Below are 13,723 nucleotides of genomic sequence, written 5' to 3' on the forward strand. Positions count from 1 at the left end.
ACCTCATAGGCTACATTATCTCTTCGTTGTGGAGAACGGATATTAATTTTAAAATACTATGAACATTTAATTCATAGGCTGCATTAACTTTGATCACTTCACTTACTATTCAATCTCTCATCACCTAGTTACATTTTCATATTGACTTTTAGCATGTATGCTAGTATAGAACATTATAACTCCCTGAATAAACGAGCATAAAAAAATAGCATTCGAGACTACCGTACTAATACCATTAGGGTAACTAGATTTTGGGAAATAAATTCATCCTATAATCATACGAGACTACAAGTTTGCATTTGTGCAGCAAACAGATTTATGCTTCCTACAAGCATCAAGATCTAGGATTAAGGGCCACACTTGTGCCTGTTGTTTTACAGTATCTTTATGCTCATCAAAATATTATAAAACCATTCTAGAGCTTGCTACCATAGATAAATTTTACCCAAATTCTCAATTTTCCTAATTTCAAACCCTAACTTTAAAATTTCAATGAACAAAGAGAAGAGAAGAGAGTTCATTACCTCCAATAGTAGTAATTGATGCTTCTCCCATTAGTTTTCTTGTCTCTCCCACAATTTTTCGGCTTTGCTTATCCTCTTCTTCTCTTCTGATCGGTTTCTCTTTCCCCCTCCATACTTTTCTTTGATTAAGTTAAAATGACTAATTTACATAAGAAGTCAAAATGACATTTGATTAAGTTAAAAATCAAAAGCCATCCATTGGAACAAGGTACTTTTTTTTTTTTGTCAAATAGTCTAGTGGCTAGAGTCCACACAATTAAATTGTGAAGAAGTGGAGTGTCCGGGGTTCAAACCCAGCCCCTGCATATAATATACAATATCCCTACCAACTGAATTAAGCTCACGGGGATAATGGAACAAGATACCTTACTGCCGAAATATTAATATAAAGCCATTATAGTTCATTCGACATTCATATTACAGAAGAAGACTTCTTAGCCTTAAATAAAAATAAAACCTAAAAAAAATTGTTTTCTAAGAAACAAAATTGAATAAGAAATCAAGTGATTTCAACATCAAAACGGCAAAAGAGACAGAGATCTGTCATGAAATACTCATTATCTGAGCCCGCAAGTGGCCAAAAGATGTTAGTTCTTCTCGGTTGACAACTTGTACCCATGACCTTTCAAGTCGGTTAAAATGTTAACGAACGTCATAAGATTTTATTATATTTTAATTTTTTTTTAATTTTTAATTTTTTTTTTTTAGGAACGAGGTTTGCTCTGATACCAGAGTTTTAGCATATTGCGGAAAACTTTTTCTATAGATAAATTTAAATTCTTTTGTTTAGTTTTTCGAGTTGTAGAGACAACTTGAGCATTGTAATTTATTTATCTCTTTTTGTTCTGAGATTTCAAAATCTCTTTTAGGTGGTGTTACACTAAGGCTCTAATTCCTGATCAATGGTTTTTCTGTTTCTTCGAATAGATATTTCTCAGCTTCTATCAAGGAAAAGTTATTTCTTGCTAAATTTCTAAATATATGTGACTTTAGAGTAACTAAAGGTGTAAATAATTCATCAATATGAATTGTATTTTTTTCCTATAAATTCTATGCTATGGTGTGAATTACACAAATCATAATTAATTCTATAACAGATTGTAAAAGGATGATTACCCTTTTTCATAAAATTCGAGTTTTCTAACTTATAATGAAAAACTATAGATCTATCTAGATCTTTATCTTTTAGGGATAATCCCATTTGTAAATTTATATCAAATTTTATTTTTCCATATTTTAAATTACACTTTACTTGTGCAATTGTTGCTTGTCTTTTGTATAAAATCCTAGAGTCTTCTAGGGCTATTTCTAGAGGTGAATCAATACCTTTCATAAAGGTACTTTTGATTAAAATTTGAATAGTAGATATATGAATATAACCAATTTTGCATTTTTCTTTTTCAGAAAATGTTTCAATTCTTTTTTCAATTTGAGTTTTATGTATGGTAGATATGACTATATTTCCTTGAGTATTTTCAATTGAAATTGCTTCTTCTCCTTGATGAGACAACCGCAAGTGCACGGTTCTATCGAAGTAGTAAAAATAGAGTATCGTTCCGACAGGGAGTTATGAATTCAATTAACTTTTAATAATGATTAGATGAAAGAGTTTTAGATAAAAAGTTGGATTTTAAAAGAAAAGAAAAGAAAAGATAAAAGCCTTGGGATTATTGGTTCATCTAATGACAAGTCCTTCACAAACCAAACTATTAAACTTATAACCTTATGTTAGACCTAACTTCTAAAGACAATTTCTCTTTTGTTCCTCTAGCAACCAAGCCTATTTCGCTGACTTGATCACAATTTAGAATCCTTGAAGTTCGAAACTATATGTCTCAAAGATTGTAAAGACTATTTCGCTGCCTTTACAATCTTTGTCTAAATTCACTTGTTCGAGTATCAAAACTCCACTTTCGTTTTATGAATTAATATTTGAGATGATGGACGAACAATTATCAAACCCTCCACTTTCGTTTCCACAGTTTGATAATGGTTAATCCATGTTAAAGCGGTGAATTTAGATTAGAGATTAGTGTTACATAAGATTAAGGTTTAAAGCTTGGTTTGATTAGGATTATGTCATTAGACTTATCCAACTATCCCAAGACAAGAGAAGTCTACTCGCTAATGTTCATCGTAGACATGGAGAAGAAGAGAGAAAGCATAAAAGTAAATAACAAGAAAGTAAAGGAAAAGAAAAGAACTTTTATTAGAAAGACAATTGTCACATATTGAATTCCAATAAAAGATGAATATTTGTGATGGCTAGCTACTCTATTTATAGTTTACATTCGACTTAAAATCTAAGCAATCACTAGAATGTTCCACAAGTAAACTAAAACAGAGTAGCTTAAAATCTAAGCAAAAGCAGTAAAAGTAGTTCTGGAGGGTGGCACGGCCGTGCCAAGCCTAGCACGGGCCGTGCCAAGTTTCTGACTTGAGGGAGATATATTTTTGTCTCCGAATCTTCGTATTTTCGTACCGAATCAGCTCCAAAACCCCTTTCTTTTGCTCCAAGACTCAATCCATCAAATATTCGTTCATGAAATATAACAATATGCAATTGTAGTAAAATAGCTCAAAAAGGAAATAATATTAAAATAAAATAAACTTAAATCTAAATAAAACGAAACTAAATGTTATATTAAAATAGATACTTTATTGACTCATCACTCCTATCATTATTCCAAATTTCAAAATATTTTTTCTTTAGAAAAATTCTTTGAATTTATTAAACTTTCTTTTGAAATTTTCTTCAGCAGTTAAGGATAAATCTGCTTCTTCTATCTTATTAACTATTATGTCATCAGCATAATAACTAGATGTTCCTTCAAAGTATAAAACCTCAGTCATATTCTATAATGTTTATTGTGTCAATACTATGATACTGAAAAGTAAATTTTGAATTTAATAAAGATATATTCATACCTGATATTTTGATCATTATTTTGAGTAATTTCTTCTATCTTTGAGATTTTGTTGATATTTTTGGTTTTGTTGTAGCTAGATATAATCTTCGAATGATTATATTTTGATTTCGGTGATCCCTCCAGAGTATTACCTCAAGGATCTAGCTCCTCCAGAGTCTTGTCTCAAGATCTACTTCTATAAAAAAAAAACAAGTTTTTATAGGAACGAAATACTTAGTAGTATTGAACTTCAATATTCATTGATTACAAATGAGCAACGAGGCTCTTATTTATAGTGAAAAAGGGCTCACAAATTGTTCACATGTCCCTTTCTCGACAGCTAATAAAGATAAATGTAACAGCCCGATTTTTCTCTATCTTTATTTTAATTGTTTTATTACGTGTTTATATGTGCTCGTATGAGATTAACTGTCATTGGGTGCATTTTGGTAGATTTTCGTATTAGATGGATATTTTGGTCATTTCACTAGAGAGGATAAATTAGTAATTTGGAGGAGGATTGATCTTAGTGTTAGTGAGAAGTATCGTTTTACTAAGTTATTAGTGTAGTAATTAGTATTTTACCGTTTAGTGACTGTTAATAGTATTTTACCGCTAAGTGATCATTAATAGCATTTTACCGTTGAGAATAGTAGTAACATTTTGGAACTTTGTTAGAATGGGTTAAGTCCACTAGAAACTAGGTTAAGCCCATTTAGAGGAATATACCTTATGAGTTTGTCTTAGAAAATATCATTCATTTCATTTGATAAGATCATTCTAGAGAGAGGTAGAGAGAGAAAGTGGTGAAGAGGAAAAAAGGGTTAGAGAAGGAGAAACTTGAAGAATCAAGAATTGGAGTGAGCTTAGGAGCTAAAGTGAAGCCTAAGTTGAGGTTAATCATAATCTAAGGTAAGAGGATTAGTCTTCATCATAATCATCATCATCAATTTTGCAATTTTTCAAATGTGGTATGAATTTTTCATAATTGGATAATTGTTGCAAAATTCGTGCTCCAACTGTGATGATATGTTTGTATGCATGAATTGATGATAATTGTATGATTGTTGGTGAAATTACATGTTCAATTATGTAAAAATGTGAAGTTGTGAAAATTGTGCTCAATTGGTGAATTTTGCTAAGTTGTTGTTTAATTGAGATATGATTCATGTTCAATTGATGTTATTGCTGTTAATTGATGTTGTTGTTGATGAATCATTTCTTGGGTATACATATTCATGAATTGATGATGAAAATTTGAATTGTTGTTGGCGTTTTAGTATATTTTGAAGAGTTTGGTGAATTGGCTAAAAGTGAGGTTGATTTTCATGTTCAATGTGTTTTTGAGTACTCTTATGAGTTATGTGACCTATAAACAATTTCTGGAAACACATTTGGGCATTAGAGAATTAAAATGGGGAGTTTTGGGTGAAAATGGGTTGGAACCCGTAACTTTTTCTTGAAAAATATGCATGGTCGCTTAAGCGAGCTCCTAAGCGAACACTCATAGTGTTTTCTGGGTATTGGTCGCTTAAGCGAGCTGCGAGCGAGCGGGAAAGCGTACATTTATGTAGCTTCTGTAACTCGTTCGCTTAAGCGAACCAGGTGGTCGCTTAAGCGAGCTGCAAGCGAGCTGGGAAGCGTACATTTCTGTAGCTTCTATAACTCGTTCGCTTAAGCGAACCAGGTTGTCGCTTAAGCGAGCAATTCATTTTCCAGCACTTTGAATTTTTGGTTCGGAGCTTCCTAGGGCCAATCCGAACTTCTTTAAACACTTCTTTTAACTTGTATAATCACTGTTTGTACAATTAATCATACTGGAACATCTCCTTGAATGAGTTTTGGACTTGTTTTGTGAAATTGAATCAAACTTTGAAAATTGTCCAAGAACGTTGAATTTTCCGGAAATTGGATCTTCAAGGAAATGAAATGGGATTAAGATAGTTCAATGATTATATGATTACTGAAAATGGTTGTGATTGGTTTTCTTGAGTCTTAATTGGTTTGGGTTTTGAAAATGGGAATTCTTGAAAAATGTCAAGAGAGACGAACATTGATGAAAATATCCTTTTAAGCCAATCACCTTACGAATCTTTCTTGTTTAGTTTTGTATGACTACATAGAGATGTCTGAATGAATTACGAGATGTTGTATGTTTTCTTACTTGGTATGTGAGAAATATTGTAATGATGTGATTACATAATGTTGAAGATGTTGAAATGATATTGATGATCATTGTGGTTGTTGTGATGACACTTGATTGATATGTGCTATGTTGATTTGTGTGGACGTAATTACTTGATAATGCAATTGTTGTTGGAGTTGTGCAATGTAGTTGGAGGTGTACTTTTACATTGTGTTGGTGTATGTAAGTTGAGTAATTGCATTGTTGGGTCTTTGCTATGTCCATGCATTCATTTGGTTGTTGTAAAAGAGATGATTCTTTTACTTCGGAGATTGTGTAAGAGGAGGTGTACTCTTACATTGATGTATCATTTTGGCATCATGGGTAACGGCCTAGACGTTGATGAACTTGGATCCACATGCATCTAGAGGAGTCTAGAACATTGCATGCATTGATGAATTGATTGATTGAATGGTTGATTAACTGATTGTATCATGATTGACTACATGGATTGATGAACTTGTACATTGGTGAATTTATTGAATGATGTGATCTATGTGGATTGTATGGATGTACATTGGTGGTTATTGTTTATGTTTGGTGATGAAATTATGGATAATGATAGTTGTTGGTATGAATGTATGTTTTTGGAAACTTACCTATTCTTAATTCATTACATGATATTTGAATTGATTATTCCTGCTTATCTGTTATATGATTATGCTGATGTAATACTCACCCCCAGTGGTTTTAACCGCCTACTTGCCTGTATGGGTGAGTAGACGTTATGCAGGAGTAGTTGCTCGGTGAGTTGATCGATGATGCATGGATAGTGGGAGCTTTCTCCACTATCGGGTCTTATAGTAGAGTAGGCTCTTATCTAGGGATTTTGTTTGATAGCTCTAGATCTTTGTTGGATTATTTTACACTTTGAGATTTTGTCCACGTGTCGAACTTGGAGATTTTTATGCTTATGCATTTTTGAGATCATGTGACATGTATGCTTGATGTATATGATTTTGTATCCGCTGTGACTGATGAGATTTTATATGCATGCATGTTGGTTTTCGATCTTTGGATTTTCGATTCGTGAAAGTAGCGTCTATTTCTTGATTATTTTATTATTCGCATGTTTTATTGGTTTAATAGAAATAGGGCGTTACAATAAACACCTAAAGAAAAAGACACACAATAATGTACATAATTATCTCCTAAGTGGTCCCTATCTGATTCAGATATGATAAGGTACCACTGTAATTATTCTACAACATAATAACTAGAAGATAATTATGATATTGCAGATAGGGACCACTTAGGAGATAATTATGTACATTATTGTGTATCTTTTTCTTTAGGTGTTTATCTTTATTAGCTGTCGAGAAAGGAACATGTGAACAATTTGTGAGCCCTTTTCACTATAAATAAGAGCCTCGTTTCTCATTTGTAATCAATGAATATTGAAGTTAAATACTACTAAGTATTTCGTTCCTATAAAAACTTATTTTTTTTTTATAGAAGTAGATCTTGAGACAAGACTCTGGAGGAGCTAGATCCTTGAGGTAATACTCTGGAGGGATCACGGGAATCAAAATATAATCATTTGAAGATTATATCTAGCTACAACGAAACCAAAAATATCAACAAAATCTCAAAGAAGATCAAATCAGGTATGAATATATCTTTATTAAATTCAAAATTTACTTTTCAGTATCATAGTATTGACATAATAAACAACATAGAATATGACCGAGGTTTCATACTTTGAAGGAACATCTAGTTATTATGCAGATGACATAATAGATAATAAGATAGAAGAAACAGATTTATCTTTAACTGCTGAAGAAAATTTCAAAAGAAAGTTTAATAAATTCAAAGAATTTTTCTCAAGAAAAAATATTTTGAAATTTGAAATAATGATAGGAGAAGAAGCAATTTCAATTGAAAATACTCAAGGAAATATAGTCATATCTACCATACATAAAACTCAAATTGAAAAAAGAATTGAAACATTTTCTGAAAAAGAAAAAAGCAAAATTGGTTATATTCATATATCAACTATTCAAATTTTAATCAAAAGTACCTTTATGAAAGGTATTGATTCACCTCTAGAAATAGCCCTAGAAGACTCTAGAATTTTAGACAAAAGACAAGCAACAATTGCACAAGTAAAGTGTAATTTAAAATATGGAAAAATAAAATTTGATATAAATTTACAAATGGGATTATCCCTAAAAGATAAAGATCTAGATAGATCTACAGTTTCTCATTATAAGTTGGAAAACTCGAATTTTATGAAAAAGGATAATCATCCTTTTACAATATGTTATAAATTAATTATGCTTTGAGTAATTCACACCATAGCATAGAATTTATAGGAAAAAATACAATTCATATTGATGAATTATTTACACCTTTAGTTACCCTAAAGTAACCTATATTTAAAAATTTAGCAAGAAATAGGTTTTCCTTGATAGAAGCTGAGAAATATCTATTCGAAGAAACAGAAAAACCATTGATCAGGAATTAAAGCCTTAGAGTAACACCACCCAAAAGAGATTTTGAAATCCCAGAACGAAAAGAGATAAATAAATTACAAAGCTCAAGTTGTCTCTACAACTCGAAAAACTAGACAAAATAATTTAAATTTGTCTATAGAAAAAGTCTTCCACACTCTGGTATCAGAGCATAACTCGTTCCTAAAAAAAAAAAAAAAAAATAAAATAAAATCTTATGACGTCAGTTATTTAACCGACTTAAAAGGTCATGGGTACTGTAACAAAGTATTTCCCTTTAAAAAATATCATTTTCTCTCTCCAGTCAAAAAAAATATTTTTGAGGGGTGTCGCGTCATTTTTCGGAGATCAAGGCTATTTAATTAGCTTTTGACTCACTATTTATTTCACGACTGAACATTTAATTTTATTATGAAAAGGGAAAAAAGTTCAAACTACCCCATTTTGAAAAGATTTAGGGTTCGGGGGTTAGTTACATAAAGTGGAAATATAAAGACCTAATTATCTACATTTTTTATTGTTTGGAAGGACGAGTGTCCCTTGCCTACGTACCCGTGAGGGATCAAAACCTCGTAGTTCGGGGTAAAAATTGCCCTTTGATTATTAGTTTTGAAAAAGGTTTTAAAAGGAAAAGCCAAATGGCAAAATAAATTTGTTTGTGTTTTTTATGTTAAAAGAAAATGACTTAAAGTATGATTAAAGTTGATTGCAATTTGATTTATGAAAGAATAAAATAAAACGATCACTTGATTTAGGATCAAGGTTTGTTTATGAAAATGTTTTTGTGATTTTTTGTTATTTGCATGTTTTTGTTGTGTTTGAATAAATGAACTAGAATATAAACTAACGGAGCAGAAAAGTAAAGCGTAGGTACCTCATGGTGGCGTTAGACCACCACGAGGACCTTTGACCTAAACTACAACGCAGATAAAGGCATACACACACGCACGCAGACATGCACCTACGACTATTACATAAAAGCCTATTTACGTTCTAAGGTCTGCAATAAATAAATTACATTAAGCCTATATTTACATTCTAAGTTCTATGGACAAAATAAAAATAAAAATAAATTACATTAATAAATAAACATGCATGAGAGAATATAAAATACTAATTACAATGCTAAAAGATAAATAAAATGCATAGTTCAATCACAAGATGGGGGGTGCAGCAGTATTCAGGGGTGTGCAGAATTGAGAAAAAGCTGAGTTGGGCTTACTGGGTGAACAGGGCGCGCTAGTGGGCTTAAGAGGAACCGGTTTTGGTTCGGTTCGGTTCAAGGGCTGAACCGATTCAGCCTAACAATATATATAGGCTATGGACGGTTTTTTCATTTTAAAAACAAGTTTCTCTCTCTAACATTCAAAACTTCTCCCTTCTCTCTAGATTTCTCTCATCTCTCTCTCTCTCATGTTCTTCATTTTTTGGTTCCTAACATGAAGATTCCGGCAGATCTTCATCCTCTCCGACGGAGATAAGGGGGTTCCGGCGGCGGTTGGCCGGCCAGTGCGGCGGCACCACCGCGCCGGAACCCTAAAATTATTTTTTTGTTTTTTTTCTTTTGCTTCGATCCACTCTCTATTCCTACTCCTTCTTGACAATTCTTTTTCTAGATCCGAACTCACAATTTTCAAACAAGTATATACAGACCTAAATCTACAGGAGAAGTTTTTTTTTTATACCTTTTTCTTTCTCTGCACTTTATTCCAGTTCCTTTTGAGCCGATTTGTTGTTGTCGGTCCTTTGTGGTTGATCTGTTGCGACGGGTTCAGGCCCTTTAGACTTGTTTGTGTACGAATCCCGTCCTTTTGCCCGTCTGTCGTGTGTTCCTGCTGGTTCTGGATCAGCTTCGTTGTTGTTGTTTTTTGTGCGGTTTTGTAAAGGTTTGTTGTTGGATATATGGGTGACGGTATGATGGCTGTTGCATGGACTCGATTCTGGTTGCTGTTTGTGCGATTGATGTGTGATTGTGTTGTGAATTGGTTACTGGTTTTTGATTGGAATGAAAAATTGATTGTTTGGTTTGAAAAATGTTTGCTGGGTTTTGGTGATTTTTGCAGGTTGTGGGTGAATTGTTCGTGTAAAATTGTTGTAGGATATTGATGTTAGTAAATTTGTGTGTTTTGGCTGGTCGAAAAAATGCAGGTTTTGATGAATTATTGAGGCTAGGATTTTGACCGGTGAATTTCCGGCCTCTGGGGTTTTTGTGCGTTTAGAAAATTGCAGGTTTTATTTGTGAAAATTGTTATTTCTTTGTGAATTCCGGCCCCCTGTTTGTGTGTGTGCAGGTTGTTATTTATAGTGAGGAATTTGGGACTTTAGGGTTTGTTGAAGAGTGCAGAAAATATTGTGGCTTGGGGAGAAAAATATGAAAATATGTATCCGTTACTTTGCTGCAGATGAGGATTGGGATGGGATGATGCGCGTGACAGCTTTGCGGACTCTCTTTTTTGGATTTTATAATAAATAATAAAAATAAATAATGAAACTAATAATAAATAAATAAAATGGTGACTATGCAGATATGGACAATTGGGACCTATCTTAAAAAGAGGTATTTAAAATAAAAGGAAATAAAATTAAGATTAATTTAAGAGTTCCGCTATATACCACGATTAAAATTGCCTATGAAAACTAAGAATGGACACGTGTTCTTTAATTAAATAGTGAATGGTAATTAATTAGGTACTTGGTGGAATACAAAGAGGGCAGTGGTTGTAAACGGATTTGGATTTAACAAACGTTCGTGGATTTCGTGGATGGACATTCGTAGAAAGAAGCATTTTCCTTAATTTAAAATTAAAAGATGAAATAGAGATTAAAAAAAAAAAAGTAATGAGAGAAAAGAACTCGACTCGGAACTAAAAAATGAGGTATTTTAAAATACTTCTTTGTCGAATTTTTCACTAAAATGTGAGACTGATCAGGGTTAAACGACGCGTGTCAGTGGGACCTTAGGTCAAAAATTGGGGTATGACAGGGGGCAATTTTTTTGACTGTATTTTATCTTGTTTATATTAGTAAAGAAGTTAGTTTCAAATGTCCAGACACGTGGAAGGCATGCAATTTTTGGTCGAAGAAATGTAGTTCTTAGCAGTTTAAATTTGCAGTTATTTCTTCTATGTATATATAGTAGTTTTTGTTAAGAAAAATGGGTCACAAATCACTTATATAATTCTAATATGCAAAGTATCTGTGTTTAGAGAAAATAGTCATATAATATATGCAATCTGATTTGTCTAACCACTTTTACATTAATGCAATGCAATTTACACTTTTATTAAAGTTGATGCATTTAAACTTTTAAGTGTTTTAGTTGCATTTACTTCACTAATTTATGTCGAAAGGAAGTTCTTTTCATATAAAAACGATTTTCTTCATCTTGTTCATAAAACAACACATGAATATGATGAACATTCAAACATTTTCTGGAAAAAGATTGCACAAGTTATTAAACACAATGTTATTAAACCTGGATAGGATTTACTTGTATGACAAGTTCAACCAAACACCGGACGTGCCACTGGTCCTGTCAGTTATCATATCGTTTATGCACATAACTGATGACGATGTCAGAAACTTAGATCTAAAGAAGAATCAACAACTCAACTTTCTCAATTCAATTGCTTCCACTCTCACTTTGTGCATCTACTTCGGTAAAAATGACGACAACAACAACAACTACCAAGCTTTATCTCACTAAGTGGGGTTGGCTACATGGATCAAAGTACGCCATAGTGTTCTATCATAAATCATATTTGGATCCAACTTATTGACCTCTAAATCCTTTCTAATGATTTCTCTTATAGTTTTCCTAGGTTTTTCTCCACCTCTTTTGACTTGACTTTCCTCAATTTGATCTACTCTTCTTACGACGGCATCTATGGATCTTCTCTCTACCTGCCTAAACCATCTAAGCCTATTTCCTACCAACTTTTCTACTATAGATGTCAGGACCGTTTTTGGGATGTACAAGCAGCTCTATGGAGCTTGGCCTCCAAAATTTTGGGGCCCAATTATTATTTTTTTATTTTTTTTTCTATATGTAATGCATACAAAATATCAATATATACCAGTGTCACATTTACAAAGTTGATAAGGTGGTGTTGTGCTTGAGCTTGGTTATGATATCCTTGTGATCATGAGTTCAACTCTCATAACCTCAGGATTTTTGTTCTTTTTCCTTTTTAATTTTGGCTAAACTGCACTTTTAGACCCCTAAGTTTCAAAATGTTGCGATTTTGGCCTCCTAATAAAAAAAATTACAATTTTGGCCCCTTTCGTCCCAAAATTTATGAGAAGACGCCACGTGTCCCAAAAAAGAGGCCATAATCGCAACTTTTTGACAAGATAAGGGGTCAAAAGATCATAGTTCCCTTATGTTAGGGGGTCAAAAGATCATAGTTCCCTTATGTTAGGGGGTCAAAAGAGCATATTTCCCTAAACATGAGGTGTCACATTTGTCTTTTTTTTCTTCATAGGGGACCAAAATCGCAACTTTTTAAAACTTAATGGGTGAAAAGTTCACTTTAGCCTTTAATTTTTTATTCCCTACTTGTTTACAAATAAAAATACAATATAATTTTTTTTCTTTTTTTTAGCCCTTATTTTTGGCCCACATTTGTCGAATAAAATAACAAAGCTCAAACAATAAACATTATAATTTATTCTCTCAAAAAATAAAATGAACCACATTATTAAGTTTTTTTTGCTCATTAATAGAATTGTATTTTTTTATTAGGGGCCTATCTTTACAATAAGAGCCGGGTCTCAAATTTTATAGGAACGGTCCTGGTGTTACCACCACTTCTGTCTAGTTTTACCGTTCATTTAACGAAACATTCTAATCTCCACTACACTTACTTGAGTCTCGTGTTGGCTCTTAACCGCCCAACACTCTATACCATACAACATCAACAGTCTGATTGCTTTCCGATAGAGTAGGTGAAGGGTAAGTTCGTTCACAATTGAATATGGCCTTAAAAATTGAAATGTTAAATGCACAGCTTTGTCATGTGAGTAATGAAATAGTCAAATTGAGAGGAAAATTGGATGGAACCCGCGTCAAATTGCACATCAAACTCTCAACCTTTCAAAAGTGAAGTTACCTTTCATGAGAAGAGAAATAAGGAGTGAAAGGAAAAGGCCAAATTGAGCCTGAGGAACGTGGACTGCACACGGTAGAGAAGGAGGGCGAGATCCTATGAAGCACGGACACTCCTCGAATTAGACGTGTCTCGGTGTCGGACACGTGTCGTGTCCGACACCGACACTTATAATTACACTAAATTATGTGATTTTTTTTAATTATTAGCTATGTCGGCGTGTCAGTGTCCATGTCCGTATCCGTGCTTCATAGGTGACATCTTAACAGCTGAGGTGGAGGGAACATAACAGAAATCAGGAAAAACATGCTCTGACTTTATCATCTAATCATGTTTACATGGTACTAAGTCAAGAAACACTTTGATCAATCAGAATACCGAAAACCATGTCTTGGTGATTGTTTCTACAAATGCTATATTGTATAAACATTTGAAATCATTAATTCAATCTCTTCAAACCAAACCAAAGTATCTTAAGCCCTCAACCTATTGCTTCCATGAAGTGTGTACTTTTTGGCTGTTTTTCTCAATGTACTTTTGTCCA

Source organism: Medicago truncatula, chromosome 7 (assembly GCF_003473485.1).
Source record: "Medicago truncatula cultivar Jemalong A17 chromosome 7, MtrunA17r5.0-ANR, whole genome shotgun sequence".
Classification (NCBI taxonomy): Eukaryota; Viridiplantae; Streptophyta; class Magnoliopsida; order Fabales; family Fabaceae; genus Medicago; species Medicago truncatula.